The sequence below is a fragment of the Callospermophilus lateralis genome, chromosome 2, assembly GCF_048772815.1.
Source record: "Callospermophilus lateralis isolate mCalLat2 chromosome 2, mCalLat2.hap1, whole genome shotgun sequence".
Lineage (NCBI taxonomy): Eukaryota > Metazoa > Chordata > Mammalia > Rodentia > Sciuridae > Callospermophilus > Callospermophilus lateralis.
Window position 1 is genome coordinate 131036880 of NC_135306.1, and position 16058 is coordinate 131052937.

A 16058-nucleotide genomic window follows, 5' to 3' on the forward strand; every position below is an offset into this window, starting at 1 on the left:
TCAGTGAGACTCTCTTGAGTGCCCAGCATAGAATAATTGGGAATAAATGTTGGCAAAATGTGTTACATAGACCATATTTTACAAATGCTTCTGCAGTTCCTCCTCTTAACCATTTTTTCCTCCATCCCAACAGCTCCTGAGACATTGAGACTAGGCCACAAGTCTTATTGCCTCAGAGAAGCGAGTTGCCAACTTGGAAGAAAGAAGCCCAGAGAGCAAGGTTGATGGTAGATTGGACACAAAATCAAGCTCCTTCCAGGCAGGAGTTGGGGGGGGGAGGGAAAGAGGGAGAGAGGGAGAGAGAGAGAGCAGAGAGAGAGGAGTGACAGAGAAATAAAGACAGACAGACCGACATGGGTGCTGGAAGGAAGAAAGGAGGACAGAGGTGAAGGCAGGAGGGAGGGAGGAAAAGAGAAAGAGACAGAGAAAGAGGTAGAGAAGCCAGTGTCCTTCCTAACCCATGCTTCTCTCCCAAAGCTTGAAGGGCCAGAGGTAGAAAGGTTAGGGTACTGGGGACACCTATGCTGGTGCTCTTTTTTCTCAGGTATGAGCTGAAGAGATTCCAAGCTTCAAAGAGAGGCACATACCGTGTCTCACAGGGCAGGGAAGCAGGAAAGCAGACAGATGGAGATCCTGTATGATTATCTATAATTATTTAATTGTTCTTATTGTGTCCCAGATGTTCCATCTGCCATTTATTTCAGGTACTTCTTAGGTACCCAATTTCAGTATAAACCGTGTGGTTCCATTTCTGGGAAAAACAAAAACAAAAAGCAGAGGAAACTTTGTACAGAGGTAATAGCACCTGAGATATGCTCAGAGCCTGTGAGCTCTTTCAGCTGTCCTTCTGGTCCTTTCCCATTAGGGGTACAGGCCAAGAGACACAAAGGAATCAAACTGCTGTGAAGCGGGCAGGCTTTTTCTTCAGCAGAACATAAAAAGCACCTGTGGTAGAGTGGGTGCTTGTGTGAAGCAATTACCCTGATTTGTGCAGGAAGCGGGAAGCAGATGAAAGGCATGAAGTGGAAATCAAGGGCAGAGAGATGAGAGCGCTGGGTATTCACATAGGCATTCAGCCATTAATTCATTAAATATGGGTTAGCACCTGTATTTGCCAAGCGCAGTGGCAGGAAACACATGTAAAACTGCTAAGGTCTGATGTTTTTCTTTTAGGAGGCTAATACTTTGGTTAGAGGAGATTAAAAAAAAAACACACATGAATATATCAGACACACAGGCAATATATTTGAGGGAGTACAGAAAAGGGAAGATTCATTCTACCGGGAGAGGGGAAGGTCTTCAAGATAGGATGAATCTAGTTAGTGCTCCATTTCCACTCTGTCTTATCTAACACCATACTGATCTGTCTAGTGCAGTTCAGTTTTGACATTAGCTTCCTGGAGGGAGCATAGATCCTGCAGGCTTAGAGCAAACTCCTCTATGGGACTGCTGCCACTTCAGATGCTAGATGCAAATTCCAGGGGTTCCCAGGCCACCTTATGACCACCTGGTGGCAAATTTAGGGGTTCCTATTACTCCTTCAGGCTGGGTAGTTTGCTACAAAGACTCACAGAACTCAGGAAGGAGTTATTCTTGGGATTACAATTTTATTGTCGAGGACACCCACAGGGTGAGGTCTAGGTAGGACCTAGAACCTCTGCGCTCTCTCTCCAGGGAATCAGGGTGTGCCACCCTCCTGGCACATTGGTCTGTTCATCAACCAGGAAGCACCAGGGAGCTTCAGTATGCAAAGATTTAATTGGGATTTTATTATGTGGGCATGACTAATTAAATTATTGGTCATGTCATCAAACATGACCTCCAGATCTCTTCTCCTTCCCTAGACTCCAGGGAATCTAATCACATGGTTGGACTAGCTTCCCTCCTCTTGCTATCTAGGGACCTACCAAAAGTTACCTCATTATCAAAAAAAAAAAAAAAAAAAAAAGATTATTGGCATTAAATTCACCATTTTAGTTTGGGAGCCATTTTATGTAGAGGCTCCAAAGTTTCGATTCTGAGCCAAAGCTACTTAACTTCCCATAAGAGCATGTGCCTCCTAAATGATCGACCCCACCCCAGCTTATGACATAACTCCTAAACAGCTTATGAAATTCCTCTTGCGGGCTATAAAGCTGCCCCGTGAGTGCCCACACTATGCTGCTCTCCTCGGAAGGGCTGCCTTGTCAGTTTGCTTGTGCTACTGACAATCAATCTGCATGAGATTCCAGTGTGTGGCATGGTCTTTGGACTTTGCGTGAACTCTGTGAGTGTCCTTTCAAAGATACTCCCATCACTTAGAAAATTCTAAGAGTTTAAAAGCTCTGTGACAGGAATCCAGGATAAGGAGGATACAGTGTTTTAATATAGTACATTTCATTTAAAAATGTTGACTAGAAATTCAGTAGATGGATACCCTAAGTGAGTCACCAACTTCCTGTATGACTTCTAGAGGCCTTATATGAGGCTTTGTCAACTCTGGCTTGAACCATCTTTGCTTATTCTGCCCAACGCAGGAACTGTAATTTCTACTATTATGACCACTAATAACTGAAGTTAGGGTGGAAATGAACTTAATTAACTTGGTGAGGAGGTGGATGAGCAAAGACTTATTTAAAATCCATTACCAGGTTAGCTCTAGTGGACAGCAGGATCTCGGGAGGGAGATAGCTTTAAAGCAGAAAAGGCCATGGTTTAATGGAGTTTGGTTCAAAGCTCAGCGGGCCGCTTACCCAGAGATCTTAGCTAAGTAACTTAAGCTTCCTGCCATGTATTCTCATGTGTAGGGTGAAGAAGGTTTGAGACCAGGTGCTCTCTAAAAGCCTGTGGCTAACACTACATATTGGCCCATATCACATCCATTCTGAAAGGCAGAGAGAACCCCAGAGTTGCTGGTCTAAACTTCGGGACCTAAGCCAGCCACCTACCTCCATGTGAGCAAAACAAGTCCATATGTATCTGAGCCGCTGTTAGTTGGATTTTCTTTATATGCATTTGAACCCAATCTAGTATGAGGTTTCTATACATCTAGGGTTCTAACTACTTATTGAAGACTGATAATGTATAAAGCACTTGTGAGATGCAAGAATAATTATTAAATATAGTTATGCCTTCAGGAATGTGCAGCATTTGGGGAAGAGAAGAGCACAAGGCATGTTGTATCCTCTTTGAAGTCAGGCTATTTGGAATCAAAAGGCTCTGACACATATGGTGTATAATGTTGAACCAGAAAACTGCACCCACTCTTGGTAAACTCACTCACAAAATGGTGACAGTAACACTGACTTCCCAAGGGATATGGTAGGATGAGAAAGATAATACAGATGTTAATGTATGTGTATATTGTGGAGGCTGAAGGTTAATCTTTATAGGTCTATTCAAAACACAACAGCTTTGCATTGCCCTGAAATCCAAAGAATTTAGAGTATGCTTACTCTCTACTTTGTTTTGTGTTCTAACAAGTGATTTTGCAGAGCGAGTGAGTCACATTTTCCCCAAGGCCAACCAAACAGCTCTTAATGTTGTTTATACAATTACCTTCCTTTGTTAAATTCCTTATGTCCTCTTATTGATAGTGTTTTATGGTCCTCCTGGTAGGGAATTATTTCTCATATTGGATAAGTTGAATTTAAAGTACAGTAGATGTCAGGAATTTAAAAATACTTGAAGAAGCAAAGAAGTTATTTTATGGCCAAGGAATTCTAGAGAACTGTGGAAAGGAGAAAAGACCATGCTCCCCTCCCCCACCAAAACCAAACCAAACCTAACAAAACAAAACAGCCAAATGTCAGGGTTAAGCTCTCTTCAACCTTTTTTATAAAAGCACTAATCCCATTTATGAGGACCGAGCTCTTATGACTTCATCTCTTCTGAAAAGGCCTTATCTCATAATACTGTTAGATTCTAACATATGGATTTGCAGGGCAGGGGGTACTAATACTTAAACCATAGCATGTTTATACTTCCCCCTTAATTTTGTTATGAGATACTGTAACAGTGTTCCACTTTATGCTTTGGATATAACCCTTGCTGCTCTACCATTGCAACTTATTTTTAAAATGGACATGTTTCTTTTTCTTTCTCTTTCCCTTGCTCGTCCCTTATCTTTCCCCCTCCCTAATCTCAGGGGAAACAGGTTACTTTTCTTCCCCATCCTAGACAGAGTTATTTGCCCCTGAATACATACCCACTATAGGAAGGAAGTAATCCAGACTTTGGGGGTGGTACCAGAAGAGCACAGAAATGACTGTCTCTCCAATTAACAAGTAAATTACAACTCCAGACTGAGAATACGTGGAATGTAGCCTTTGAGTCACCTCTTTAAAATCTCCCTGTTCTTGCTGATGGGCAGAATCACAGCCTTTGAGACAGAACTCCCCTGTGTTTCTCCTTTGCTAGCAAAGCAATAAACCTTCTTTTTCCTTTTTCTCAAAACTGTATCTTCATTATTGGATTGGCATTGGGGACAAGGACTGAGCTTTTGGTGACACCTTGACTTTGGACTTCCCAATCTCTAGAACTATGAGAAATAATCTTTTAGGATTTGTAAATTATCCAGTTAAGGTATTTTGTTATAGTATCCCACACAGACTGAGACACATAACACAATGAAACATGGGAAGAGCTCAGATGAACACTGCCTAGGTCCCATAGGACTCTAAAGGACTCCTGAAGGTTCTGAAGCTGTAGGTGCCACATGGGTTCACTGCCCTCATGGGTAATGGTGCCAAATCGAGAGGGTGGTAGTAGAATTGAGTTGAAGAAGAACTTTATTGAATGTCATGGATAAAACATTTAGTGCAACTCCTGATGCATACAGGTCCCCAATAAACATTTTCTCTTGCCTTTCCTTGTCTGCTTCCTCCCCATTCTGCCCAAGGCAGTCCAAATCGAGCAGAATTGGAGTACAAAGGTGAGACAGTGCAAATGGCCTGTGGAAGTAGTCCCATGCCAGAAGCAGGGAGGGATGGGAGCAGAAGCGAGAGTCTTGAATTTTACCTGAGCCCCTTGATCCTAAGAAATGGGGAAGGGTAAGAAATTTCTTTACCTGTGTTAGCTGCAGGTCAGGCTGAATAAATGTTAGCTTCAGGGTAAAACTGAGTACCCATCTCCCACCCCCCATTAGCCCTTCCTTCTCGGCATGGTTTTTTGGCGCCTTTTCCCTTTACTTCCTATTGTTGGTTTTCAATTTGAAACTCGCGCCTAATTCACTTGAAGGCAGAGATGACACTCTTAGCAACTACTGTGTGACCCAATCACTGTACGCCAACAAGGCAGTTTGCAGACTCAGAGACCCTATTAGACTTAAGCAGCACAGCAAAGGGCTATAAAAACCTTCTCCTGCCAGGCCCTCCTCTCTCTCCTCTTTTTCTCCAGTTGATCAGATACTGCCTCAATAAAGATCTCCTGGTGGCTCCGAGTGTCGTGGTCATTTTCCTTTCAATCAGCAACAGTTTTCTGCAAAGAACAACCCTTCTCCTTATGATCTAATAAGATTCAAAGATGCTCTTTTTGGTTACCAGGACAAGACCAGATAGAGACATTCCAAATTCTCATTCTTTGCCTCATAGTGATTAGATTACTGTTTTGTCCCATCAGATCAATAGAAGCAAAATGCTTATTTACTAAACTAAAATTATCTTTTTTCCCTAGACCTCTGAACTTTGACCAATCTCTGCTTGAGCCAGCAGAGATTAAGGGTCTTTCCCAGAAAAGAGATTGGCCTCAGGATAAAACATCCTCTCAACTACTATTCCTTCATCTCACTACACTGGGTTCTTTCTAACTGTATGTTCCTCTCTATAAAAAAGAAATCTCTTTTAACTATTAGCTATTAGAACTATATGTCCTACCTATTGCAATAGTCCCCCTGCCTCTGTTACAACAGTCTTTTCCCTTCTTGCAACGATTCTTCCTAAAAAAGTCTCTTATGCAGTCCAGATCTGGCTTTTATTGGAAACAGTTTTGTGATAGACAGCCTCCAAGATGGCCTCAGGGATCCCTACTTACTCCCCTGTATAACCTCTACTCTTTGAGTGGGTCTTAGTAGGCTGGACCTAACTCTTTGCTTATAACGACTAGACTACATGGCAAAGGTGATTGATGTCATCTTTGAGATTAGGTGGCAAAAGACTAATTTCTGCATTCTCTTTCTCTGACTGTCCTTGGTTTGCTGGTCTTGCAGAAACAAGCCACTGTGTTATGAGCTGTCCTATGAAGAGGCATGTGTCATGAGGGACTAATGGCAGTTTCTGGCTAACAGTCACTGGAGAGCTGTGAGCAGGACAGCTGTGAGCTTGGCATCCTAGTCAATTCTTAAACTGACCATGGAACTGAGTGATACTTTGACTATATCTTCGTAAGAGACCTTGAGCCAGATCAATTAAACCATTCTTGGATTTCTGGCCTACTGAAAATGTGTGAAAATGAATGTTGTAAGCTACTAATTTGGGGGATAATTTGTTAGCTGGTGCTATGGTTTGAAGGTATCCTCAAGAACATGTGGTGGAAACTTTAACCCCCAATACAACAATGTCAGGATGTGGGGTCTAATTAGAAGTGATTGACCATAAGGGCAGAGTGACTAGATTAATGCTGTCATCATGGGAATGAGTTCCTTATAAAGATTTGTTCCTCTTTTACTCTCTCTTCTGCCTTCTTACTTTCTCTTGTCTTTTTACCTTCCACCATGGGATGATACAGCAAAAGGGTTCTCAGCAGATGCAGGTAGCTTGATATTGGACTTCCCAGACTCCAAAACTGTGAATGTACCCAGGCCTAAGTATTCTGTTGTAGCAGCACAAAACAAAGACAATGGCAACAGATAACTAATACAAAGTTGATCTTGGGAATTGTCTTCAGGAGCCCAGGATCTGGTGAGACAAAGTCTGCCTCCTAGGGGGAGTCCCTGGGTGGCTGTAGGAAGGGCAGACCAAGCATGGTGTTTAAATACAGAGAGACGAATGTATACACGGACAATGGACAGACCATGTATTACAATGGAGCTCTGCACCAACCAGGCCAAGAAGCCAAGCCACAGCTTCTGTAGCAATTGTCCCCAAATGGTGAGGACTTGGTCCCTGACTGCCAGCTACCTTTTCTTTGTCCTCACTTCCACCTCAGATGCAAGCATAGGAAGACATATACTCCCCAAATCAATCACATAAGATGCTTCGCTTTTAATCATTCTGCCTCCAACTTTTCCATCACTCAGACTCCAGTCTGAACATACCTGGAGCTATCCACACACCCTATTTTTTTTTTTTAACTATAAAGTCTTCTCCCTCCTCTAACTGCTTTTGAGTCTCGGCTAAAGAGCTGACTCTCTTGTAACAACCTCTGCATAAGCATCCTGTGCGCTCTCATTTGGGAGGTCTTTATTTCCACAGCGTCCTCTGTCCCCAAGCACATGCGTTCTGCAGCTTTCTGCTGGTCACCCTATGAAGGCTGACTTTGCTTGTTGACCGGAATCTTTACTCTAAACAAATTAGGGAAGGGGAAGGGAGTCTATAGATAAAATAAAATATTACTTTCTCTTTCATTCCAGTGCTCAAAAGAGTGACATGGATTCAGAATGAAGTTATGGGGCTTTCCTTTGTTCAGACTGTGAGAGAAAACTCTGGGTTGTAAGCAGGGTGGAAAGGGTAGACTCTATCCCCAGCCCAGATTACTGTTTTCTAAGAAATAGGGCTAAAGAAGGAACTTGAAGTCTAACTGCCTATATTATGGATAGAAAAGTCTGAAGAAAGAAAGAGAATCCTAGGGTGGCAAAATAAGTTTCACTTCACATACCATCAGGATAGGGGCACCATGGACAGTTCAGGATGGAAAACTCACCCCCTCCTCCCAGCAGTCCACTCTTCCAAATCTCCCTGTCTCTACTCTGTACCACTTAGCAGAGCCAGATGGTAAGACAGTTCTGCTATGCCATAGGAAGCTAGTGACGGTCACTGTGTGTCTGCAGCTATAGTACTCTAACATCCAACAGGGCTGTACAGGACAGGTCATTCTGAAGGGAGGTGTAGACGGCGGGGGGTACACATTTGAGGCCTTAATGAGAGAGGACTGAAGAATTGTAGAGTAAATTTGGGAATCCACATATCTTTGAAGCTCCAGGAAAAAAAAAAAAAGCTTTGTTCTATTATTCAAAGAACAAAAGCTGGACCCAGGGAGGGGCAGCTAATAGTTATGTCCATGCTCATTTCTAACACCCTGTGATTTCCGGCAGTGAGGCTGACTTACCTCCTCATCAGAATTCAGTGAGGAGAGAGTGAAAACTCAGGAGTGCAGTGTGCACCAGAGCTCATTCACAGGCTGAGGAAACCATGTCTCTGCAGGCCATAGGTTCCTGTGGAAATGTCCTTAGAACAGTGGCCACAGTGGAGACGTGTGAGATGATGGATTCCCCCCCTGCCTGTTTCTTTCTTGCTGGTAGGCGACTAATTGTGGGAGAGAAAAAGGAGGCATCATGTGGGTTATATCCATAAAAGAATCTTGTTCTGATTTGTTTGACCTTCCTTATCTCATCTCCTGGCCTGAGGAACCTTGGGGCTCAGGAAGAGATGTTCTGTGCTTGATGGTGTTTCCTGAAACACAGGGTGGTTGTAAAGATGGGAAGAAATATCATATGTGGAAATTCTCAGTGGAGAACTGAGCTCATAGGAAACCCTCAGTGAATTGTAGTAGACTCACATTGAGGACCCAAGACAGGATGGGAAATAAAAAACTGCTATTGGCTAGACCCTTTTCCTCAGCAGTGCTCTGGAAATTTTAGTACAATTGCAATGAAATATAGAGAATTTTTCTTGCCATTGGGTTAGGTCAGGTAGGAGAGAGAATAGCTTTGCTGAGCTTTCTTTTCTTCCTTTCCTTGTAGTATGGGCCTTTGCCCAAGCTATACCCCATCTTCTTCCTATTTCACCAAATTCAACATATTTTTTTTTTCAGAACTCTGTTCTCCCTGGTAATAATTCATGTTGCATATTATTATTTTTTTTTGTGATTTTGTAGCAAACTTTAATAAGTACTTTATGTGGTTTAGAAGTCTCTTATCCAGTGTGGCTGGATCATGTTGCATATTATATGTCAGTGAAAGAGTGCTGATTACAGTTGTTAAATTAAAATTAAATATTTTGGGAAGTAGTCTCCCTCTCACTTCTGAGCCTCACTGAGCTAAGAAATGGTGGTTACTTAAAAGTGAAACGATAGTAACATATTATTTAATGTCTTGCTGTGGTGATTTTGATGGGGAGGGGGAAATAACCACATGACTTATATCCACAGAGAATAAACTAAACTTAGCTATTGGTAAGAAATGGGCATCTTCTGCTTGTTTCTTTGTTCTGGTCTATGATCTGACTTCCTGGGGCTGTTTTCTGAAGTGCCAGATTCTACCCCAGGAGAAATTGCTCCTTCTTTCTAAAGCTCACCTTTGAATAGAAATAATCACAGCCTGATAAGTACTGAGTTTCTTCTGGATGAAGCAGAGGGTCTGAGCCCATCAGCTTCACAATCAGCAGCTGTTCTAGGATTCAGAGCCATAGCCTCTGTCACTGCAGACAGATGCAGAGCTTGGAAAAAGCTGTAAAAGATTTAAGATTTTTGCTTTGTCATGGCTGGGGCCAACTTCTACTCTGTTTATAAAATTTCCTGACCCTGGAAATAATCCTGTCTCAGTTTTTTGAATCTCGCCCTTGGGTGGGTTTTAGTCTCTGGAAAGTCTGCTCTTGCCATATGGCTGAGGATACACAGGCTGTTTGGGCTGTGAACTTGGAAAGCTGACCATAAAGCCCAGCTGCCTAGGACTGGCATTGTGGCCAGAGTACTCCCAAGGGTCCAGAGATCTGGGCTTGTAAACTCCAGCAGGTGGCAAAGTTCTGATGTCAGTTGAGCTGACAGTTTATATTTGAAGCATTTTAATTCTATAATCATTCTTAAACACTTTTTTTTTCTCCTGTCTCAATGGAAGAGGGTCCTACCTCTGCTAACCTTTGTGTTAGCTCTGGATTACCCACTCCTTAAACTCATTTCCTCAGCTCTCTGCCCTCTTTTACCTTCATCTCTACTAGCACTTTGAATTCATCCTGCAGACATGCTTCTCAATTGCAAAATGATTCCTCAAGCTACCTGCTCTGGTATTGTGTCAATCTCTGAACTAGCCAACTTCTCCACCTGTGTGCTTCTTTTCTGACAATCTTCTTCTTCTTCTTTTTTTTTTTTTTTTTTTTTGCCGGCAGGTGGGTACCAGGGATTGAACTCAGGGGCACTTGACCACTGAGCCACATCCCCAGCCCTATTTTGTATTTTATTTAGAGACAGAGTCTCACTGAGTTGCTTAGCACTTCACTTTTTTTTTTTTTGGCTGAGGCTGGCTTTGAACTCTTGATTCTTCTGCCCCAGCCTTCTGAGCTATTGGGATTATAGGTATGCACCACCGCACCTGACTCTAACAATCATCTTCATTACAATTCTTATAATTTTTTTTGTTTACTTATATTTTGCCTGTATGCCCCATTACAATATCAGCTTTTGGAGGGCAGCAATCTCATGTTTGCCTTATTCATTACTGTGCCTTGTAGAGATAAATGAGGACCATCCAAGTTGAGAACAAGCAAAGGCTATTTATTCAGATCGTGTTATAACAATGTAGTCAGTCAACCTCACTTGCATTTTGGCAGAGATTCAAAGGCAGGCCGAGCAGTGGGAAAGAGGAATGGCAGGTCAACCCTGGGTGGGTGCTATTGATAGGTGAAGATGGAGGTAGACTAATAAAAGCAGGGTACCCTGTATTTGGCTTTCCCCTGTTGGTCCTTCTTTGGAAGCAGGAGCCCAGAATAGGGAAGCTGTAAGTTATTAATCAGTTTCTGGCCATTTGGGGTCAGCTGGTACAGAGATTATTCTTTGGCTTCTGGGACTGATTTCTATAGACAGTAGGTTAGCTGTGAGTTAGAGTCCTGTTTTATGCATATTTGTTTGTATATTCAGTCGTTCAATCCCCAGGACCAGCACAGTGTCTAGCATAGAGTAAGAACACGGTTAAGTATTTATAAATTAATTGATAGGCAGATGGCAACTCAGAATTTGACATTGTGCCCCTGAGATACAGCTCCCTCTTTACTAACTCCATTTCCTTCTTTACTAGCCCCATCTCCCTGTCACTTCCTAACTGTGGGTAAGTTGGACAGACTCTCCACAAGCTTTTCATGCATTTCACAGAGAACTACTAAGTTCCATAGTGCCAAAAAGCACTTCCCAAGGAAATTGAGCTCTGGATTCTTATTTCTAGCTTAGACCTCTATTCTGCACTGCAGGTCAACTGTCTGATGGACATCTCAATGACAATGTCCCACCAGCCTCTCAAGGCCCATCATCAGCCCCTCCTCCCCGGGAAGGCTTCTCTCTTTTTTTTCTATTTGTTTCACTTACGGCAAAAACACTCCTAAAGTGGTTTTTGGTTATATGGGAAAGTAAATCAGGATAAATGTGAGTAGAACACAGGGAAGGAGGGAAAATGAAAATTGTGGGACTGGTGGTATTAGCAGGAAGAGGACCCCTTTGGAGTACATGAGGGGGCTGGGCAGTCAAGGCATATCAAGGACTGGAGCTGGGAAAACGATCTGATGTGAAAGATACAGCTGGGAATCCCAGAATAGTATCTGAACCTGGGTACTTCAACAGCAAAAGCACTGGGACATTGGGAAGCACCTCAGAAAGCAGTCGTTTCTGTAGGGGGAAAGAGTGAGCAGGGACGAGGTGGAGGAGGCACAGGAAGGGTGTTCAGACAGTGAGGTGTATGGGACATGATCCCTGTGCATGTGTGCCAGGTGAGACCTCTTCTGCACTCAGGAAGGGGTAGGGATCTTAAAGTAAGAATAGTATACACCAGAGACTCTCACGTTTGTTTTTGCTTTTTTATCTGCCATCTAGGATTTCCCAGCATTTTCTGAGGAAGGGCTTGAACAGGGTTGGGTGTTCTCATCATGGAAAAGTGATTGGGTTGCATCCAGTAGGAGCATCTCCTCTACCTAAGACCCAGTGCAGTCTAGGGTAGGGAAAGAACCCCCTACATTGCAAGCTTTGGGAGTTGAGTTATCCAAGGCTATTGGCCTTGGTGATAGTTCTCTTTCCCACACTCCATCTTACACCTGTCTTTGTGACACTTCATGCAAAAATATGATCTAAACTTCTATAGGTTCTGTCTTCCTAATAGTTCTTGAATCTGCCCCTTCTGGTCTACTGCCTGTACTGTAGCGTGGCTTCCTACCTCCTAGAAATTCACTCTAATTGGGTGCCTGGAACCTTCATTTCTGATCTCTCTCCTGAAAATCCATCCTACACAATGCCCCTCATTCCCCTTGTCTTCCATTTCACACTCTTTATTTTATTTTTTATTTTACACAACACTTGGATCTTTTTAGAAAATCTGCAGTTGCAGGACACAGAGGGTGGAACCGATACCTGGGATCCCACTAAAATGGTTGTTTATTTTCAAGACCCATATGTTTTTACCAAAAGTGTGTGAAGAAAACCACCTGAGCAAAGAGACTTAAACAATATTTAAAAGATGAAAAGCATGAGAAAACACATCAAAGGGAATAGGGGAGACCAGAGAAAGTGGAGGAGCAGCTATAGTGGAAGAAAATGATCTTGCAGTAGAACCTTGGAGGGTCTGGGCTTATTGCTGGCAGGCATGGGGAGCAGAGAGGGAAAGTCTGCACTTAGACTCACCTCCATTCCTCTGGTCAAATCAGAGGTCAGGTAGCCCAATATTAGCATATGGATAGGGGAACTTACATGGAGGAGCTCTTCTCTAAAAAAAAAATAAATAAATGAAATTCTGGAGAGTGCTAAGTTCACATTGTGGGTTTTAGCATTCTAGAGAGAACCATCCTCATTCTGGCAATATAGATCCTACCAACTCAGTTTGGAGAGACTGAGTATAAAAGATGATGGCCAGACTAATTATAAAAACAGATCTCTAGCCCATTATCTATAGTAACAAGTCCAGAAATCAGCCCACACAGAATTATACTATCTGTAAGTTAGACTTGTAGAAAGTCAGATCACTCTCTCTAGCAAGTAGCTCAGGGACCTATACAACAACCCCTATAATAATCAGCCCTGAACAGCAAGGATTTGATTAATAACTCCCATCTTCCCTGGTTGTTATTTATACTTCCGGCTTAGGACCAACAGGAGAAAGCCAGACTGATCAGTGGGGTACCCTGCTTCAGCCCACATCTAGCATTGTTGACAACAGTCCCCATTCAGGGAAAACTTGAAGCCTTCCTTCTTTCCCACTCTGAAGTTTGCCCACTTCTCTATCTGCCTGTGATTTGCCAGGATGCATGTGAGGGTGGTTGACTCCCTTAGACACATAAAGCATGCTCTGAATAAATAGCTTCTGCTTGTTCCTGTTGGAGTAGTCTTCATTTATTCCACCCTTTGAAGTAAAGTCTTCTAGTCATCAAACCCTCCCCACGTATCCAGGACCCCCAGTAGCTGTGCAATGGAGGGGAAAGGAGACCCATATATTCAACCATGGAACAAACCAAATGAGCTACAAGAGTCAACTGAGCCCCCTGTTCTTGAATATGGACAGTCAGCCAAAGTCACCAGACGTGAAAAACCCAGCAGCCATGGCAGAAGACCAAAGAATAGAGCAGGGTGACCTTGGAGAAAACACATCATTCAGAGACTAGAAACAAGCTTTTGAAAGAAATTTTAATTAGATCTTCGGTGAGACTTGAGAAGATATTGCATCCACAAAACCGAAAAACAGCAGGCTGTGAAAACAAGGAAAATAAAAAAATCCTCCTGGAAATTAAAAGTGGATTACTAAAATTAAAAAGATTGCAAGATTAACAGAATAGAAAGCCAAAAGATGGTCTGAATCTGTGGCAGAAAAGATAAGTCTCTTTTTGTAACTTCTTTGTAGCTGAATTCAGAAATGGTTAGAAGTGAGTACTCTGTGTTGGGGCCCTGGAGTGAGGCGTGGGTGTTAGAAGTCCTTGACCTGTGTGTCAAAGGACCATGTACATGGATCACTCCGATGGCAATAGATGATCTAACTGAAAATCTGACAGTTTACTCGGCTGTTCCTGGTTTTATGGATGTAATATGTCTCCTCCCAATCACATTAAGGGGTAGAGCACAGACTCTCTTAACCATGACCTCTCCAAGGGGGACCCAGCCCTCCCTCCCTCCTCACATCTGCTTCAGTTCCACTTAACTACCTACAAGGCTATTCAATATAAGCCTAGGAGTTGGAGCTGTGTGTGTGTGTGGGGGGGGTCAGACTTAGCTGGTTTAAAACTTAGCTATGTTCTAATTGCAAAAATGGGGATAAGAATATTTGTCAAGGCTTTAATGGGGATCAAATGAACTACCTAGTACATGCCACACACTTAGCAGGGCCCCTGGGCACACAGTAAATGATCAGTAAATACTAACAGTTATTAGGGCTCCCAGAACTAGCCTTGTGCTCACCCCAGTTTTAAATCTACTTTTGCTACTTTTTAATGCCTAAAACACTTTAGAAAGTCAATAAACTCTAAGCTCTATTACCACCTCATAGTTCTTCCAGTTCTCAATTTTGAAATGATGTTGCCTATATGTATTTTTGAAGCCACAATTTATGGAAGTAACTTGGGGCCTTAGCTGTGTTTTTTTAAAAATGTTTTTATTAGTATAATAGAGCCTCACATAATAGTAAGATTCATTTTTACATATTCATAAGTGCATGTAACAAAGTTTGCTCCTTGTTTGCTGGTGGGTGGGTATTAGGGATTGAATTCAGGGTCACTCTACCACTGAGCCACATCCCTAGCCCTATTTTGTATTTTTATTTAGAGACAGGGTCTGACTGAGTTGCTTAGCACTTCACTTTTGCTGAGACTGGCTTTGAACTTGTGACCCTCTTGCCTCAGCCTCCTGAGCCACTTGCATTATAGGTGTGCACCATTGCGCCTGGTCAAAGTTTACTCCTTTCAGTTCCAGGTACTTTCCCGTTTTCTTCCCTTCTCCCTCTCTCTGTTCGTTTGCCAATAGGCACCTACCTAGGCTGGTTCTATAACTTGGCTATTGTGAATTGCAGTGCTATAAACATGGGTATGCATACATCACTACACTATACTGACTTTAGTTCACAAAGGTTAGCCAGCAGAGTTTGAATCAGCATTTCCTTTCTGTTCTCAGTGAACTGCCCTCCTCCACAGAGTTTAAACCTCATCAACTGTGAGGCCATCAGGATTCTGACCTGGTTCCTTTCTCACAGACTTGATGTGAATGGCCTTGTCCCCATTGCTGCCATCTATCTTGTACTCCACACCCTGAGCATCAGACTTGGTTTTGTGATTATAATGCCCTACCTATGTCAAGGTTTGCTCAGTGAATGAGCAAGTAAGTTCAAGGTAGGTGCAGAAAAAAATGGAGGCAAAATTTGTTTGATGAGTAGAATACTAGTGTTTGGCAAGAATAAGCACTTGAAAAGAAAAGCCAGCCAACTCAAATGCTAAAACCTTCTGTTGCAGAAAGGATCAGGGAAAGGCACCCTGTAGCACTGGAGAGCACGGGGCTTCGTACTCCAGAAGGTTTCTAGTGGGTGGATGGACTTCCGGTCCACTCACAGAAGGACTTGAAGTCAGTGCCCCTGCTCCAATTCAATTCCGATGCCCGTCTCATTCTGTAGATGTGGCACTGCCTGAGAAACACAAACCATATCCCAGCAAGGATACTGGCTCACCCACCCTTCCTTCCTTCATTAGTTCATCTGGGCCAACTACCTCATTCCTCTCAGCAGATTAAAAAAAAAAAAAATCAAGACCTTCTTATAGGAAGGTCAAAAGAGCTGCTAAAAGTCATACAGAGAGTGGGAAGGCCAGATGAGAGCTTGGGTTTCCCAAACTCCAGACTAGTGTACTGCAATGGTGGGGAGGAAGGGGTTGAAAGGAAGGGGGGACACTGGATGCAGTTGAGGTAACCGCCTCAGTTTTGGTGTCCACAGTAGAGTTGATGGTCTGGGAGCCCCACCCCTCACCTTGGTTTGGGTCTTTGGTATG